This window comes from Canis lupus, chromosome 6 (genome assembly GCF_048164855.1).
Source record: "Canis lupus baileyi chromosome 6, mCanLup2.hap1, whole genome shotgun sequence".
Lineage (NCBI taxonomy): Eukaryota > Metazoa > Chordata > Mammalia > Carnivora > Canidae > Canis > Canis lupus.
The window spans coordinates 63,676,905-63,697,092 of NC_132843.1; the positions used below are offsets into that span (position 1 = coordinate 63,676,905).

The 20,188-nt window shown below is 37.5% G+C and overlaps 1 protein-coding gene and 1 pseudogene across 5 annotated transcripts in view; one reads left to right on the top strand and one right to left on the bottom strand.

The window, feature by feature from the left end:
• The window catches only part of C6H1orf21 (chromosome 6 C1orf21 homolog), a 215,420-nt gene that overhangs the window by 77,287 nt on the left and 117,945 nt on the right, over window positions 1-20,188 (bottom strand). The gene's annotated exons all lie outside the window — the stretch shown is intronic.
• Window positions 12,135-12,335, top strand: LOC140635771 (small nuclear ribonucleoprotein G pseudogene; annotated as a pseudogene).

The following is a 20,188-nucleotide window of genomic DNA, read 5'->3' on the forward strand; positions in this document are numbered from 1 at the left end:
TTCCCTAGACTTCCCTACGCCTACAGTATCACTGGTCTAATTGTACTTTAACTATTTATGCATCCACATATGGTAAGTTATGAGCACCTCAATAGGAGGGATCACATCCTAATTTTATTCTGAACATCTGAGACAGTTCTTGGCACACAGATGTTCAATGTATGATTGCTGAATCATTGCAGGGATAAAAGAAAAAGAAAGGATCCTAAACTAAAATGGAAAAAAAATACCAACTAAATCTGTAAAAGAAATAAAAATTTATAATGGTGTCTTTTTGTTCTATCTTTTACAGTAAGGCAGAAAGAAACAAAAAATTTATGGTGTAGAAAAGCTATTAATAAGAGGCAATTAATATCTTTACACTAGGAATCAGAAGACCCAGATTTGAGTTTCTTCTCTGAGTTTTCTGCCTCCTTAACTCCAGGCAATTTACATTTATAAAATTGAAATCTAAATCATACCTCATTCCAAAGTAAATCTCAGGCAATAGTTGGCAGGGAGTACCCCTCTGAGATTTTCTTTTCTTTTTTAAAATTAGTTTAAAATAGAGATGAAAATACCTGCTGTACCCTCCTCACAGTGTGTGAGGTTCCAACGAGCAGGTGGCCATGAAAGCACCCTGTAAACTACTGGGTAACATGTAAATGAAATGCATTATTATCAGAGACAGGAAAGAAAAGGAGACAAGTTCCTTTCACTCAGCAATCCTCTTTGGAGTAGTTATTGTGGACCAGGTAAAGTACCAGGTGTTGGCGATTCAAAGAAACCCTGGAGACTCAGGATTGCCTTGGCAGGGCCTCCCTCAGACAGTCCCACCTACTCTAGGATGGACCCTCTCTACAACTAACTAACATCTTCATGGGAGTGAGCATCATGGCCCAATGGCAAGCCTGGATAGGGTACAGGGACAGGTGCATCTCTGAGGCCAAGACGTACACCAGATAGAGGACCACCAAGACCGCCCCCCCCCATCCCCACATGGCTGGGCAAGATGAAATGTCCCCTTAAAATGGTCTGATCTACAATCTCAACTGGAGAAATCACATTGCTGATTACTGAAAGGGTGGGACAGCGGAGAAAAAAAGAATTCATCTCTGATAGATCTGATCCCAACCTCCCAAACAGGCAGAAATAGAATTTAAAGTCAGCTTCCATACAGTAGACACTCCAAAATTAGAAAGACAGTTTAAGAAATATGTATGTGTACACACACACACACACACACACACACACACACACATATATAACCAGTCATAGCAGAGCAGTATTTTAATCCTTAAAAGAATCTTACGTGATGGGTGCTATTTTTGTCGCCATTTCACAGATGAGGAAACTGAGGCCCAGAGTGACACAGTAATTTGCCCAAGTCCCTGAGTTAAGTGGGATCCTAACCCAGCTATTAACCACCTCACTCTCCTGCTCTGCTATGACTAGAAGAACACAGCATGTACAGGATATGTTTAAAAATAATCACTAGTACATTGGAGTTAATAATGATCATTCTAGCAGCTACTATTTACAGAGGACCTATTATTGCCAGGCATTGCATTAAGCATTTTAAAGACATCAGTTCATTTAATCCCAAGAGCCCACAAGACACTGTAAAAGAGTTTACGTAAAATACTGTGAAGTTTGTGAAGATCATAAAAGTATTAGATTCTTGCCCAAGATCACCCAGCTAGCAAGTAGCAAAGCCAGAATCTGAATTGGGGTCTATCTGACCCTGAAGCACAGACTCCTCTACTACACTACATCCCATGTAGGGACAGGTATTTATATGCAGAATAGCATTGAAAGATAAAAGAATATCAGACTGACTTTGTTTTTCAAAAAGGCACTGCTTCCACCAAGGTTACCAATGCTAATAGCTCAATTCAACAGATGCTCCCAGACTCAATCATCCAATCATCCGGAAGAGGCTACCGCTCCTCTTTATATCCCTTCCTCCCATGGCTGTCCTCCAATTTTTCTCCCACTTCCCTGTCCTTTTCTTTCCATTCTTTTATGGGGCTGCTCTGTCTTTGCTCATCTCCTTATCAGTAGGTACATCTGGCTTTGGGCAAATGCTCCGTTTGTCATCCTATGATAATGACCAATTATTATACATGCCCAGATTTCTGTACACAACACACACTGATACACACACACGTATTTGTATCTGCCTAAATGCACTCACACATACACATGTACATACAACAACATACAATCTGTATCTTTTTCAAAACCACTCAAGAGCCATTCTATTCATACACATGTACATACAACAACATACAATCTGTATCTTTTTCAAAACCACTCAAGAGCCATTCTATTCAAATTTGCTCTTCCTTGCCCTCTTCCTTCCTACTACATGTGGATATCTATCATAGTCCTTATCACATGAAGCCAAAAATGGGCTTTCAGTCACTTAGCTCTCCTGCCAGACTGTAAAATCTCTTCTCTTTCACTCTCTTTCTGTTTTCAAGACACGGGAGTCCAGGTCTGGTTCAGATGCACAAGAGATGTTTATTAATTGGATAATAAAAATAAGAGTAAAAAGAAAACATAAAAGGCCATTACATTAGGTGACACTCCATTTTAAAGAATGAAAATACTAATCAAAACTTGCAAAAAATAAAATGGCCTTGGGCGAATTCAATCAGTAAGAGTTTTAAAAAAGTAAACTGCACATTGCTGGCCAGGCTACCAGTTGGGCCCCTTTATCTTAGTGTTGAAACCGTAGTCTCTGAACACTGCCAGTGGAAGGCACAAGGAGAGGTATGTCAAAAACAATAAAACTGTTCATAACTATCAACCCAATGAGCCCACTCCTGGAAACTTATCGAAGGAAATAAATCAACAGAAGAATATGACTATATTTGGGGGCATGCTTACAGAAGCATTATATGCTATGTAATAATGAAAAATAGGAAATACTCAATACCCAACTGCAGGATAAAAGCTGAGGAAATCAATTTAAAGTACTTTTACACATCCATTAAAATTTAACATGACTATAAAGGAAAATGGAAAATGATCTAATGCTAAGAAAAAGCTGGAATGCAGAGTTCCAAGCCGGCTATGACTGCCACTCTGTAAAAACTTACTTGCACCTGAGCAAGGACAGAAGCCATCTGCTGAGAATTCACAAAAATGAAAAATGTGGTAATCAGATTTTGTATTATCTTTTAAAAATCAAATTTTAAGATGCCATTGCTGTAATATGAAATGAAACACAGGCTGGATGTGGGTCGCATACTTAATTAGCTGTACTACCTTAGGCAAGGAGCCTAGCTTCTCTGAACCTAGCTTACTCATCTAGAAAATGAAAACACTCTATTTTGATCTTTTAGAGGATTAAATTATGTCATAAACACTTACTATGTACCTGGCACTGTTCTAAGCACTTTACAAATATTACCATGTTTAACTATCAAAACAACTTTTTAAGATGACACACAAGGAAGTTCAGTCATCTACAGAGAGGGTAGCAAGATAACAGTAACTTTCAATAGCTTTCCAGTGCCCATGGGATCAAATCTAGGCACAAGAGCAACTGCTACCCTGTACCGAGTATCTTCAAGCGTTGCATGCACTGCACTAAAGGGCTTTCCTTGCATTATTCTATGTAGCCCTTACAACAACCCATTGCGGAGGTACCATAATTGTGTCCTCAGGATATTCAGGCTCAGAGGTTATGTAACATGCTAATGAGCAAGAGAGCCAAAATTTGAACATCTGAGTTCAGAGCCAACCAGGTGCTTCGACTATGTAATGATGCTTCCAATTTTTGCTAAGTTGGTATACACAGTCCTTTGAGCTTGGTCATGGTCCACACTCTCCTCACTCTAGATCTTGGGGACTTCTGAGTTGACACCATGACCTTTTAAGTCCTCAGGCTTAGCTGCTTCTGTTCCTCACCTGGGCTTTCTCAAAACCTCTCTTCATCCCTCCAAGTTCCACCTCCCCATATCTCAAGAGGCATTGTTCCCTGATCTCTTCTCTTTTCTTTTCTTTTCTTTTCTTTCTTTTCTTTTCTTCTTTCTTTCTTTCTTTTCTTTTCTTTCTTTCTTCTTTCTTTTCTTCCTTTCTTCTTTCTTTTCTTTCTCTTTTCTTTCTTCCTTCCTTCCTTCTATCTATCTATCTATCTATCTATCTATCTATCTATCTATCTATCTATCTATCTATCTAGTAAGTAGGCTCCACACACAATGTGGGGCTTAAACTCATGACCCTGAGATCAACAGTCACATGTTCGGATCCCTGGGTGGCTCAGCGGCTGAGCGTCTGCCTTCGGCCCAGGGCGTGATCCCGGGGTCCCAGGATCAAGTCCCACATCGGGCTCCCTGCATGGAGCCTGCTTCTCCCTCTGCCTGTGTCTCTGCCTCTCTCTCTCTCTCTCTGGGTCTCTGATGAATAAATAAAAATAAAATCTTTAAACAAAACAAAACAAAACAGTCACATGTTCCACTGCCTGAGCCAGCCAGGTGCCCCTGTCTTCTGCTCTTTTAGATAGTAATTTGTGTGTGTAAGTCAGCATCTACCATATTGTTTCTATGTTTCTTTACCAGGCTGTTTCTTCCCAATTATATTGCACAAAGGCAAACACCATGTTTTACACAGTTTTGTGAACTGCTGTATTCCTGGCTTTAAGCACAGTTCCCAGTACATGATAAGGACCCAACTACTAATTGCTGAATAAGCAAATACTTCCAGCTGGGAGGATGTTTCCAGGCACCACCAGTCAACACTAGAGCACCTTTTGCTATGTACAAAGGATGGACCATCAATCAGAAGCCCATACTTTACTGTTTTTCAAAGAGCTTTGATGGAGATAGTTTAGCTAAATGAGAACATAAAAGAGATCTGCCACTTGGATTTCCTAATGTACTATGTTTGGGTTAAGGGTGTGTAGTGCCATGTGGTTACCTGTTAAGCCTGTTAGCATATTCTATGGAAACTGCATGCTCACTAGTTTGCCTTCTCCTTCTAGATAGGACTATAGGTATTATACATAATCCCTAAAGCCAAGGACAGTAACTGGCATGTACCTGGTGATTAAGGAATATTTGTTGAGTGAATGAATGAATAAATAAATGTAGTTGAGGCATTTTTCTCTCCCTGGGTTCTTAAGAAAATATTTCAACTTGTACCATGCCCCACGATACCAGTGCCAGATCCCAAAAAAAAAAAAACTTTTTGATTCTATAATGCACCCAGAATTTCGTGTAAATATTAAATGAACAACTTCAATAATTAAAATACTTGTCCATCAAAAATAAATAAATAAAATAAAATACTTGTCCATCTATGTTAAATCTTTGTGTACTCTCTTCAACGACTAGGAAATTACTGGGAGCTCTAACTATACAGGATCTATTTTTTTTTTTCTCTAAAAACAGAATAGAACCTTTTAAGAAAGTAAAAATGTTTCCCACTTAACATTTCTTTAAAAATGCACAGAATAAGAAGATTCATTTGGTGGACATGTTCTCTCTCTTTATCCTGACATCAGTTCAGTGCTGAGGAACTATTATTAGAAATTTCTCAGTTGAAGAAGATGCCTTCAAAAAGGAAGAGAAGATATATGATATTGTGTGTTCAGAGCTAATTTTAATTACGCAGGCTATAGGGTTACTGAGATATGCCAAACATTTAGCTAATTAGCAGACTCTTGAGACAAGAGGGCCGCTAGAGATAGACACAGTTTTTCCTCATTAATGAGTGATGACAAATTCTAGTTAAACACACATTTTTACTTGTACTATAAATACACTTTATTCTTTCTTAAATTCCAATAATATGAACTAATTGAAACTTGAAATTTAGACATTAAGACTAAGATGGCGATCTTCCACTTTAAACACAATGACCCAATATCAACCATCACATTGGGAAAATAGACTAAAAATTGAAATTAGTTAGGAGACTCCATTTTTAAAAATCACTTACTTTATTCCTCAAAACAGTCCAGGAAAGTATAAATCATTTTTATTTTATAGATAAGGGATCAAGGCATATGGAGTTTGAGTAAGGTCATCTGGTTAGAAAGTAGCTTGGCTAGGTTTGGTGTTAGACTGCTTCTTCTGGGCTCATTACTGAAGTTAGCCTGTATCTGAGAAGACCTTAAGAATAACAGAACTGGTTTTTGTTTGCCTGTCACCCTGGATTAGATACATTTAGCTCTTTGGGTATTATTTGGTACTTACAAAGGTGTCTACCTCAGGACACAAGCATGAGGTAAATGTGTTTCTCTGTCAGCTTTTCTTTCAGAATAAAAAATAGATCTAAGGACATGATCTAAATTTTCGATCTGAAATCAGTGGGATTGTCCATCATGCTTTTCACAGAAAGTGGTCCTTCCCCATCCTGAAATTTGAACAGGCTGGTGGTTGCAGCAGATTGCAGTTCCCAAAGATAGCTGCTACAAGTATCTCCTGTTTCTGGTGCTCCTCTGCCATGAAACTTTGCTACTTTCCCAATTAAGAGTTGAAGGCTATTTTTCCACTCCCTTGGATATGGGCAGGCTCTGTGACTGCTCTAATAAACAGAATGGGAAGAAGTGCTACTGCTTCTAGGAAGCCAGTTGTATGATGAGAAGCATGACTACTATCCTCAGACCACGATGTTGTGAGAAACCCAAGCTATGTGGAAAAGTCATTTGCTGATGGCCCCAGTTGAGCTCAGTCAACATCAATTGCCAGCCCTATGAAGGAGCCACCTTGAACATCCAGCCCAGCAAGCCTTACGATAACTGCAACGTAAGCCAGCACCTAAATGAAAGTTGTGTGAGAGATCCTAAGCAGGAACTGTCTAGCTGAACTCAGTTAATCCACAGAACCGTGACATAATAATAACTTATTAAGACACTGCATTTTGGAGAGGCTTGTTACACAGTAGATAATAAGAACAGTGTGCTGGTTTTCTTCTAGAATGAAGCAACTATTTCTTTAAAGCAATTGCGAGTAGATTTTGGGGGCAGGGGATATGTTAAAATCTGACACATACCCTAAGTGGTAGCTAAGCAATTTTCTAGATGAGGGTTATTTCTATAAAGAATCGAGGGACTATGAAAATGTGTCTACATAAACATTTTTATATTTTGGGTTACTTCTCAATAAATTTGGCATACAGAGGTATTCAAAGCTGATATTTTGTCAAGAAAACAGTGGGAGAAGGGGTGGTATATATATATATAATGGAATATTACTCAGCCATCAGAAAGAATGAATACCTACCATTTGCTTTGATGTGGGTGGAACCGGAGGGTATTATGCTGAATGAAATAAGTCAGTTGGAGAAAGACAATTATCATATGGTTTCCCTCATATGTGGAATATAAGAAACAGTAAAAGGGATTATAAGGGAAAGGAGGGAAACTGAGTAGGGAAAAACTAGAGAGGAAGACAAACCATGAGAGAATCCTAACTCTGGGAAACAAATAAAGGGTTGCAGCAGGGGAAATAGGGCAGGGAGGATGAGGTAACTGGGTGATGATGAGCATTACAGAGGGCACTTGATAGGATGAGCACTGGGTGTTATACTATATGTTGGTCAATTGAATTTAAATAAAATATTAAAAAAGAAAGAAAAAAAAACCAGAATGGGTTCTTGGCAAAATGATTAGAAAATATGGAGTCAGTTTACCATAATGCTGTCAAACTATTCTCCTTTTTCAAAGCAACAGCCAAACATGATTTAGTCCCTGGACAGCCTCAGAATGCCAATAACTTGATTTACTTTTATATTACTTGCCAAATTCCACCTGAGCTGATGAGAGAGAATTCAGCACTAACGATCCCAAAAAAGAGAATAAAATGCTGGGAACAGAAGGATGTTCTAAAAATTCCTGAAGGTTAGGTATAAGAGAAAATAATGTTTAGATAAAAAATAAACTCTTTTTTCCTAGGGGCTGTCAGAAGGCCAGCACAGAGTCTGTCAAATCTCTTCAGCCTCTGGAGCTACTGCTTGGTTTTTGTTTGTTTTAACAATGACCTTAAGGGCAGGCAAGATACTGAATCATGAAAGAAAAATTTACTACTATTTAAAATCTTGCCCTTATAAATAAAGAGAGGGCAAATTATATATATATACATTTTAAGAACTGTTCAATAACAAGGCAAGAATAAAGAAATTATGGTTGCTTGATTAGCACACTCCATTCCTGGGGCAATTTGGTTAACTCAAGTTTTCTGTCATTAACTTTAACAATAAGATTTAAAAATTATTGCCATTTTGCTAAATAATGGAAAGAGTTTCACAACAACAGTACTTTCATTGAATCTTTTAAAGAACTCCTAAAAAAGACAAAGTAATTTGTCCACATGGTGAATGTGTTCCCCTCTCTAGTTTATTAAGTCCTGAAAAGTTATATAAGGGCAGCATTCGTTCATTTATTATGCCAACTATGGCCAAATGAAGTTTCCACTGATTCTCGAGTTAGAAACTGGGTGAACTCTCCTTTTCCTGCCACTCTCAGAGATTTCCATTACAAGAACTAGAGCCACAGGGGCACCTGGGGGGCTCAGTTGTTTAAGTACCTGACTCATAATTTCAGCTCAGGTCATTGAGGGTCCTGAGATCGAGGGCCTCCCCGGCCCCTGCCATTTTGGTCTCTGCCACCAAGTGTGGAGCCTGTGTTAAGATTCTCTTTCCCTCTCCCACTGCCCAACTCCCAGCCCTCTCTCTCTCTCCCTCTTAACAAAAAAAGAGCAACCAACATTTGAGGTAGCATGATGTTTTGCTTCGTTGTAACTCCTTGTGTTTTAAATGTTTTTTGTATAATTTCCTTTGCCCAAGTTTTAAAAGTCGTTAAGTGTTCACTAAGGAGGAAAACATTTTAAATGCAGAAAGGAATTAAAAAAAAAAAAAAAGAAAAGAAAAGATCTTCAATTCTGCTACCCAGAGAAACCACCCTTCCTTCTACTCTTTTGATCAGTTAAAACCAACACTACTGAACTGATTATCTATTGTTGCCTAACAAACCACTACAATTTGTAGTTTATTCTTTAGACCCAGTTCATGATCTGATCACAAAATTCCTATGTATACCACAATGCTGATATGGGTTCTGCTTACACAATCAGAACCCTAAACCAATCTTTCTTAATGCTGATGGGATTTCTTGGTTAAAAAAATGAAAAAATAAAACAAAAAACCCCCACAAAAACCAAATGATAGAAGAGAAAAATGTCATGAAACAAAAGGATAAATTTAAATGAATAGATAAAACTAGAAGCTCATTGAAATACAATAGGAAGAGTACACAGTGTAAATTTTATAATGTGATGACAAATTAAGATTTTGAAACTGGAAGTTACTTTTCCATGGAAACTGATGTTATGAAAATAATCATAATAACCAAAACTTTAAAAATAAAGGAGGTTTTTAGCAGGTAATCTCAATGTGCTCCCAAACTGATGGATACTTTTAAGAAGTAACTTTTAAGAATATTATTTACAACTGAGTAAGACCAATAATATCCAGTTCAGAGAGTTTTCATCTCTGCTTATTTATCTACTTTACAAGACTACAGGCTGCCCTGAGGTTAAGGCAGGAACTTTGTAGATTTTAAGACTCCTTGTCCACAACAGAGCATGGGTGCTTTTTTTTTCAGGAATCTGAAACCTGAATGATCCCAACCCTCTAGCAGCCAGTGAAATGGTACTGTCCAGCTGCATTTATATATTTAATTCTGCATCCTAAATGAATGGAAGGCTAATTATGGTACCTTCAAATTGTATATTCACAGTGTGTACGGGACAAGTCCATTTTTTAAAAATTCCAGTATAGTTCATGTACAGTGTTATATTAGTTTCAGGTGTACAATAGAGTGATTCACCAATTCTATATATGACTCAGTGTTCTTTGTGGTAAGTGTACTCTTAATCCCCTTCACCTTCATGCCCTCCCCTAGGACAGGTCTATTTTTCAATACTTCATTAACTGTCATAATTTAGAATAGTTTTACACTTACAGACAAATTGTCAATATACTACAGAGTTCCCATATATACCGGAAATCCAGTTTCTTCTATTATTAACATCTTCCATTAGGATGGGACATTTGTCACAATAATGAATAAACATTGATAAGATATTCATATTTCCTGTGGTTTTACCTGATGTCCTTTTTCTATACCAGGATCTCTTCCAGAATACCATATTACATTTAATTGCCATGTCTACTTATGTTCCTCTTGGCTGTGACAGTTTCTCAGATTCTACTTGCTTTTGATGACCTTATTTTCAGGAGTACTGGTCTTTTTTTTTTTTTTTTTTTTTTTTTTTTTTTGTAGAATGTCTCTCAATTGGGCTTGTCTAATGTTTCTTTTCATGTTTTCATGATTACACTGAGGTTAGAGATTTTTGGAGGAAGGCCACAGAGATAAAATGCCATTCTCATCATGGTATATCAAGGATTTATGCTATCAACATAACTTATCATGGTTAATTTTGATCACCTGGCTCAGATAATGTGTCAGGTTTCTCCACAGTAAAGTTATCTATTTTCCCCCATATTCTTTAAGTATTCTTTTTAAGAAAGTCACCAAGCAGAGCTCACACTTGAGAAGTAGGAAGTTATGCTTTGCCTCCTTGAGGACAGAGAACTCCATAAATGATTTGGACTTATTTGGCACGGGAGACTTATCGATTCTTCTCCATTTATTTATTCTGTCATTTATATTATTATGGACTCATATTTATTTTATAATTTGTTTAAAGTAAATGCATTGTTTGCTATACTAGATTTACAGCACAATCTAATAATGGTATTATTAATTTTGTTGCTTCAGTTGTTTTAGCTTTGGCCATTGACAGTTCTTTCAGTTGATTCTTGTGTCCCTGTTACATACCTCATCATTGTGTGTGTATGTGATGTGTGCATGTTGGTACTTCCTAATTTTCTAGTACAACAAAATGCTCCAGGATCATCATATATACTCCCTAGCCCTTTGATAAGCCATTTACCCAAGGAGTCTTGGTTCCTTTTTTTCCAGAATTGTACTAGACACAAGATCTGGGTGGCGGGTATGCTTGTTGCTACTGGGGTATCATTGCTTCTAGGCCCTCTTAGCTGACAGAGCAAGAAAGTGTGTGTGTGTATGTGTGTGTGTTTGTGTGTGTGTGTACACATTTCTACATGTGCATATACATTTACAATCACATGTATCTACATGTGTATACATACACAAATATATGCAGGTGCACTTGTGTATGTGTATTTACACATAGCTATTAATATTTCTACACATATCCATCTGTATCTCCATTAGGCTATCAATTCACTCTGATCCATTGCCACAGGATGTGTCTCTTTTTATTCCCCCCTAGAAAAAGAGAGTGAACAGGAGGAGGAGTAAGGGAGACAGAGAATCTCAAAGAGGCTCTGTGCGAAGTGGGGCTTGATCTCATGACCCTGAGATCATGACCTGAGCCAAAATCAAGAGTCAGGTGCTTCACTGACTGAGCTACCCTAGGTATCCTGCCACAAGATGCTTCCCTTGTGTTTTTACAACCTCTCACTCCAACAGTGAGAAGAAACCTGGCTCCACTATCCAGCCACTACTAATTAATTGTAGTGTTTTTAGAATTGTTAACTCTTAGCTCCACAGTAAGAGTATAGTGCTTTATATACAGTTACTTTTACTTATAGTTTTGACAGATTCCATTCATTTCCAAGGTTACTTAGGTCAGCACATCTCCCTCCACCATTTTCAGGGAGGTTACTTCATGTATTTATGATACTGTTATTAGATTCCTTTGTCAGTCTATATTCTACTCTGGGATTCTGTGACTTCCTAGATGTTTTTTTTCTAATTTATAAACATTAAAGTTCACTCTCTTTGTTGTAGCGCTCTATGCATTTTAACAAATGCAGAGTGTCATGTATCTACCATTACAGTTTATCATAAGGAATAGTTTCACTACCTTAAAATATCCCCTGTGAACAGACTCATAAGTACAGAGAACAAACTGGTGGTTGCCAGAGAGGAGGGGGATGGAGAGTTGTGGGGATGGTCAAAATAGTGAAGGAAATTAAGAGGTACAAACTTCCACTTATAAAATAGGTAAGACATAAAGAGATAAAAAGTACAGCATAGGAGGTATCTTTGAGCTTGCTGAGTAGGCAAAGCTCACCTTCCTCAGTTGAAAAAATTTATGGACAAGAAATTATCATTGAAATTAAATGGTGGCAGACATGTCCAAGGAATATTGCCGGGGGTTCGATCCGTTTGTGAACATATTCACATGGATGAATGTGAGGAAATGGCAACTAGTGGGCAAGAGAACAATATTGGAATGGTGGCAATATGAGGAAATAGTACCATATTAGAAGCTTTGGAACGACTATAAACAATGGGTGTGTTCCTCAGAAGAAACCAACTGCTTCCATATGTCCCTTGTCCATAGTACCTGTTTTACTACAATATAAAAATCACGTTGTATACATCTTCATATTGAACTTTTTTGTTAAACTTTTATAGTAGTCAAAAGAAAAGTACAGCACAGAGAATATAGTCAAAAACATTGTAATACATTGTTATAACATTGTATAGTGACAGATGGTGACTATACTTATCCTGGTGCACATTGAGCAATACACAGAATTGTAAAATCACTATGTTGTACACCCGAAAGTAATATAACGTATGACAACTATACTTAAAAAAAAAAAAAAATCCCCTCTGATTCACCTAATCAATCTTCCTTTTCCCATAAACTCCTGGAAACTACTGATCTGTTTACCACACCTCTACGGTTTTGCCTTTCTCTGAATATCATATAGGTAGAATCATACTGTATATACTGTTCAGACTAGATTTTTTCACTTAGCAATATGCACATAAGATTCATGTTTTTGCATGGATGGTAGCTCATTCCTTTTTATCACTGAATGAACTAGTTTGTTCATTCACCCCTTAAAAGACATCTTGGTTGCTTCTAGTTTTTTGGTGATTATGAATAAAGCTGCTATCAATGTTCACATGAAGGTTTTGCTTAATCATAGTTTTCTTTCTTTTTTTTTTTTTTAAGATTTTATTTCTTCTCAAGTAATCTCTACACCCAATGTGGGGCTTGAACTCACAGCCCCAAGATCAAGAGTTACACGTTCTATTGACTGAGCCAGCTAGGTGCCCTTGAACAGTTTTTCTAGGACTGTGATTGCTGGATACATGTTGAGACTATGTTTAGTTTTGTAAGAGATCCGAATCTATATTGTTCAGAAAAAAAATTTATATGTATATTAGGCATAAATCATAAAGTTATTATATAATTTATGACTGATTTTATTTATTTATATTCATTTCTGTGTTTCCCAAGAATGTTTTAAAGTAATTCGAGCAGCACATATATAATCATGAAAAAGTTAATTTAAAAAGTACAATTAGATAAGGGGCTAACAGGATTCAACCAAATCCAATACTATGTATTGTCTATCTTGTTTTATTAGCCCACCAGCTCCCAGCCAGCTGATTCTTTGACATGAGCTTACACGCTGTGAATGTTAAGGCATCAACACAGACTGTGAAGCATTTCACTATAATGAGATTCTCTGTTCTTTCCTCACAGCTTGTGTTCCCTGACATTCCTTTTCAGGAGAAGTCAAGGAACCCGGCTTAGCATTTGAGAAACTCAGATTCATGTCAGTGTTGCTGTATCTCACTTCTAATAATGAACCTTCTGCTTTATTTCTGAGACCAGTCTTTACTTCATTTTCCAGTTCCAATCAACAGACTCCTATCTTGTTTCTGGTCTAAGTGCCCTCAACTGTACAGATCCATAAAGTATATATATTAAAAAAAGGTTTTTCTCCAATTAAGCAAGCCCTGAAGCGATCTAGTTAGGAGAAGTCTGTCAGTAAATGAAAATCTGTAGTATACCATCACACACTGACAGGAACAAAAAAAAAAAAGGAGTCTGCTCATTACATTTCAGAAAGTATCACCATCATTATCCATTGTTTTAATTTTCAAAGAAGGAGGAAATTTGGCATCTCTTATCACACAAAGTACAGAGGAAATAAGTTAAATTAGACTTACTATGAACACAAAGCAGGCAGTTACAATGGCATCTTCATATATTTATTATAATGTTGACAAGCTAAAATAATACATTCTCCTCCTCCAAAGATGAAGTATGAATTTTTTATGCCTGGTTATTTATTCCCATCTTTTCTGAATGACAGGTATAAAATCTATTGTTAGAATTACTGGGAACTTTATAAAAACAAATCACGTGGTAAGCAAATCCCGTATCTCTGTTAATACTGGGTGTTATTTGCTCACAAATAAAGTCCACAAAAAGAGAGAGAGAGACTTATCAAAGCCCAGACTCAGAAACATTACTATGTGTTTTTGATACTCTCACCTCCAGGGCATAAATTATTAATTTCGAGTGATGTTACCTCACTGAGTTTGCCAACTGATGAGTAAAACGTATATGCTTTGATTTTATTTTTAGCACAGCATTAAGAGATAAGAGAGAAATATGAACAACCTGCAGAAAAGGCACACCACTGTGTTTTTGTTCCAGATACTTTAATAACCGTGGTGGAGACTTTGGTGGCTCTCTCAAATGTCATTTATTTCCCCTCACTCTGTGGTTAGAATTGAGCCACTTGGGTAAAAAAATGCTTATGTTTCGGTGTGATGAATAAATCCAGTAACTAGAATGACCATGGGGGTCAAACAGAATCAAGCTCTGAAGAGGGCTCCTTTCCTGCTTTCTATTTGAATATCAGGGTATTGCTCTTGCAGAAGAGGCCAAAACTCGAACTCTAAGGTTCTATTTGTGTTGGCTGTACTTTTGAAAGTTACACGGGGGAAGTTCCAGAGGACAAATTAGAAGCTATCCTTTACTGGGCAAGCAAAGGTCAAAAGTAACTACGTTCAACAACTCTTAGACGGCACCTTGCATCAGAGGAAAGCATATTTAAAAGCAATCACATTTTGCAACAATACTGAGAAAAGGGAAGTCATTATCAACACCCTGCATCTTTAAATTAGAGGAGCAGAGGTCTGTTTATTCTCTAGTTACAAATGCTGCAAACTGGCTAAAGCATGTGGCGCTCTGTAAAGCAGAAATTAATGTGGTGACGGAAAACAAAACAAAACAAAAACAAAAACAGAAAAACCCAGCTAAAACACACCAACTAACCAAAACACTTCACAACGCACTCCATCAGCCTCCCAGCCCACTCATTATTCATGCCGTGTCTCTGTGCTTGGCTCTCATTATTCTGTTGCTTGAAATCCCCTTCCCAATCTCATCTGCCAATGAAAGCCTGCTTTCCACTCAAGGCTCTGCTGCAATGCCAGCTCTGTGAATCTTCTTAGATATCCCATAAAGGTCCCCCACTCCATTCTGGTTCTCCCCAAAGACTTCAAAAGCCTCTATTAGAGACTTACAGTATATCTATCTGTCTGTTTCCTGGAGTTTCCTGAGAGCTAACAACCATGCCTCGCCAATCTTCATATTCTTTCAGGCCCCAGACAATGCCTAGCTGCCAGTGAGAATTGAATCCATTGAAATACGGATTTACTCAAGAAACACACTGTACCAGGGCCCTAATACTGTTCATCTGCATATGGTCAGTTCAGTGCATTAATATGGGAAAGAAAAAAAGCCATTTGAAATAGGATTTCAGTCATGGTTTGCTATGCTGGCTATTTGAATGATTACAGTAGTTGCTCTAAAACCCACCTTTGATTCATTGATTTCTGTATCTACTGAGTATATACTTTGATGCCGCTTCTTGGTGGGAGAGTGAAAGGTGCTATGATGATATACGCTGTGCCTTACTTGTGTTTCTACCATGGAATAACAACTAACCTTAGAATTGCATCCAGGTGTCCTTTCAACTAGTAACAAAAATAATCACTATAATTCACATTGGGCTTTATGTTTACAAAGCTCTTTGGTGGACATTCTTTTATTCTTATAATATTCTGTTCCTGAATCAGGAACTGTGCCTCTGTACAACACTTGAAACTTAGAAGGCTGATTCGACAAATCCCTCATCCTTAAAGAATTACATACACTCTTCTGTTCTACTCTAAAACAAATCACCACAGTGCCAGCAAAATCTGTTAAGACCTTGAATGTGCCGGGCTCAGGTACCACAAAAAGGCTAGCTGGAAAAAGGATGTCTTCCAAGAAAGATGACGAGGTAGCACTCTTTCCCCTATTCCTTTCAAGCCACAACAAACATAGTAAAAAAGAGAATACTACCCAAACCCTCCACTCATAACAGCTGTTATTCCCTTAAGAAACTAAAAGGTTTAGGTGATCCTCTAATTCTGTGGAAGAACCAGAGGCTGATGTCAACATCATGTGTGTGAGAGAAGAGGGAATGAGAATGCGATCCTTGAGTTAGAAGGTGAACTTCAGGGAGAGGTCATATGCTCAAGTGATTGTTTCCGACGCTGCTCTAGGAAGAGGTTCTCTTTGTCTAAAGTCAGATACCCTCAAACCACTCTCCATCTTTACTTTGGCTTGGGAACCCTGAGTCCTATTGAATTTCCATAAACCAGAAATTCTCTACCTCAAGTCCAGATGTCCCCACACCCCCGGCAACCCACCCAACTCCAGCCCCAGCTCCAAACCAACCTGTACTTGGAAGGAGAAAGGGGAGAGAGAAGAGGTACTTCACAGAGTTTGACCCTTTGTCTGGAATATCAGCTTTTCTCTTGTCAGTTTCTTTTACCTTATTCCCAAGAGTGGTAAGAATGTTTAAATGACTTGGGAAATTGGGATAATTCAAAGTCATGGTCTTTTGTTACTATATTAGCTGCTCTGTGGAGTCACAGAAGTATCCATGGTTGTATTTGTTAAAAAGAATAATTTAAATTGATACTTAAAAGAGGTCCCAACTAGGAGAACGTCTTCATTGGAATGTCTATATCTTAATATAATAAACATTATTAATTTAATGTTTATAATATTCATTCACCTAAGTTATCACCTATTTAGAGTGATATAGTGACTGTGGTTCTTAAGCACTTAGCCCTCCTAGTGATCTACAGTTACAAATGGAATCACAGACTCTTCCCTGGTTTTGGACTGTCCATCTATACAGTGCTTTGGAGAACACTAGCTGCCTACAGAGAACTCCTTTAGCAGTGGGGCAGGGCCACTTGCCAGTGTTCGCCAGCTGGAAATCACTGCTCCAAAAAGAGTTCTCACCAGTTTCTAGAGCATTTCCTTTACTCAAAGATGTCTCCTAATCGCCAAGTTTTCAGTTCTGTAACTGGTTGCTCTGACATTTACTGGAAATATAATGCACTGGAAATACATATGGGAGCTCTCTCAAACTCAGCAAGCAGGAGGAGGATGTAGCCACACCTAAAGTTTGATTCCACTCTCCTTTCCTGCTAAAACACATATTAGAACATTCTTTTTATATCACAATTTGATTGTACTCAGGAAGTGATGACTTAGACAGGCATGTTTCAAATCAGTCCTCGACCCTATGGATAAGGATAATGTCAAAAGCTCACTCCACCATGAGCTAGGACACTGGATAGACAAGAATGTTCTCACTTACACAAAGATATCTAGCAATAGTGAATCAAAAGCCATTGACATATATGTAAATTTAGGGAAATACATATTAAAAAAAAACCCCAAAATCAAAGAATTTATTAACTCCTAAGGGGAAATAGCTTACGAAGGACAGATGTTAAGGAAAACAACACAATGTTTTAGCAAGTAGTAAGAGGAAGCACTTTAAAACTCAGACTGGAATGTCTTTCATTAATCAAGATATTTGCTTTGGAGAAGGAAGGGACTGAATACTGTGATGTCTGGAGTAATTTACCTTTAAATTATTTATATGTAAAACAGTTAAGCTACATAAACAAAGCTGGATGATCCCTGAGCTTTCTTCTAACTGCCTTTTGTTTATCAATGTCAGAGAATGACAGAAAATTGGGGATCTTTAAGATAATGAGAAAATGACATAATCCCACTTACATTACACATTCCCAAGTTCAAAATTCAAATTTTGCTTTTATTATTCTCCTTTTAAAAAAATTAACTTCAGGGACACCTGGGTAGCTCAGTGGTTGAGTGTCTGCCTTTGGCTCAGGTTGTGATCCCAGGTCCGGGAGTGCCGCATTGGGCTCCCTGCAGGAAGCCTGCTTCTCCCTCTGCCTATGTCTCTGCCTCTCTCTCTGTGTATCTCTCATGAATAAATAAATAAATCTTAAAAAAAAAAAAAAAAAAAAAAGACAGGCAAAGACATAGGCAGAGGGAGAAGCAGGCTCCTTGCAGGGACCCTGTTATGGGACTAGATCCCAGATCCTGGGATCGTGCCCTGAGCTAAAGGCAAACATTTAACTGCTGAGCCACCCAAGTATCCCAATAAATTTTTTTAAAAAATTAACTTAAATCATACAAATAATTACAGCTGTACCATTCTCCTACTGACAAGAATGAAAGCTATTTTCCATTTTTCAATAGAAACGATGCTTAAGTGAACAGTCTTGTACAAGCTTCCTCATGCACATGGGCAGCTTCTTTGGGTGGATACCAAGATGTGGAAGTCCTGGGTCACGGGTGTGCATGTTTAAATTTTAATAGATGCTGCTACAGTGTCCCCTAAGATGTCTGCCACTGTTATGTGAATACATATTTTCCTATAACCATGCCAAAATCTGATAGTATTAAGCTTCAAATTTTTGCCAGTCTAAGGAATCATGTTTTAATTTGCATTTCCTTGATTAAAATAAAAGTTATATTAGGCAATACCATCCGGACTGGTAATTAAATGGTAAAGTGAGTTAAAGCAGGGCAACCTAAAACTGTAAATCTACAATAAGCATATGATTTTATTTTAAAATGCATAGATGCTCATTTCCTCGAATAAGGCTTCTTCCTTAGGTAAGGAACCACACACAAAGCTCCACATGCACCCCTGTACAAACCACAGCCTTATAATGTACATCTAAGGTTCCCTGGTTTGGTTTCTTAACTGAAGCAAGAATGCAAAGACATTGTGAAATAATCTGAGTGCAGAATTTAATTTAATTTAATTTAATTTAACAGCAAGCTTTTTAGTCATGTGCCTTCATCAAGACTTTCTAAAGCATTTAATTTAATTTTCAATGAAACAGCTCTCTTTCCACACTTGGTTTCAGTGGTTTACATATTACTTAATAAATTACATAATTACAATGACATTCAACCAGTATAAACAGGTTTCGGAACCATCACACGGGCTCTTGGAAAACATATTTTACTGAGGGAGCGCAAGCACAGGCGTGTTCTAGAGAGTAGCCCATGAGCCATCCAGGCGAGCACGCCGAGGGCTGCAGTCAGCATCTTTCGCAAGGGGATTTATGACAGTCTTCTAAGGCAGGGAGTTAGATAAAAGAGTATCCACTGTACCAATGATGTGGAACATCTTTTCATATGCTTACTGCCAAATATCCTCTACTGTGAACCATCTGTTTCTGTTCATTGCATATACCTGTTTTTCTCATGAATTATCTTTTTCTTAATTATTTACAAGTGTTCTTTCTAAGTCTCAGATATTAATTAATCTTTTGCCTTTTATAGGTCATAAATATTTTCTCTCAGGCTGTAGCCTATTAACTACTTTTTTTGTAGTTATTCTGTTTCATGGAAGTATTTAATTTTAATCTTTTTTTTTTAAGACTTTATTTATTTATTCATGAGAGACAGAGAGAGGCAGAGACATAAGTAGTTGCCCTATGTGGGACTTGATCCTAGAACCCGAGGATCACACCCTGAGCTGGAGGCAGACGCTCACCCAGGAGTCCCATAAATATTTAACAAGTTTTTGAGCCACCCAGGCGCTCCTAGTTTTAATCTAATGAAATAAATGATTTTTCTTTCTTTTTAGCTTTAGCTTACTATGTCTTGTTTAAGAAAACCTCCCTTTGCTAAGATTCTAAACCTATTTGTCTATGTTTCTTCTAATACTTCAGTCATTTTGCTATTACCAAGCTCAAGAGGATGAACTGAAAAGTTCAGAAGTTTTGGATTTTGACCAAAATTATAAAACTAGAAACAATGAAGCTCGGATCTAGATTGATATATATCTACATATAATCAAAGCCAATGCAACAATTTCACATCACCTTCCTGAAGAACAAATTAAAGTCTGAGAGAAGTAAAGTGAAATATACAGATGTCTAATAATGATAAAATTGGGGATAAATGCACATCTTTGCACTGAG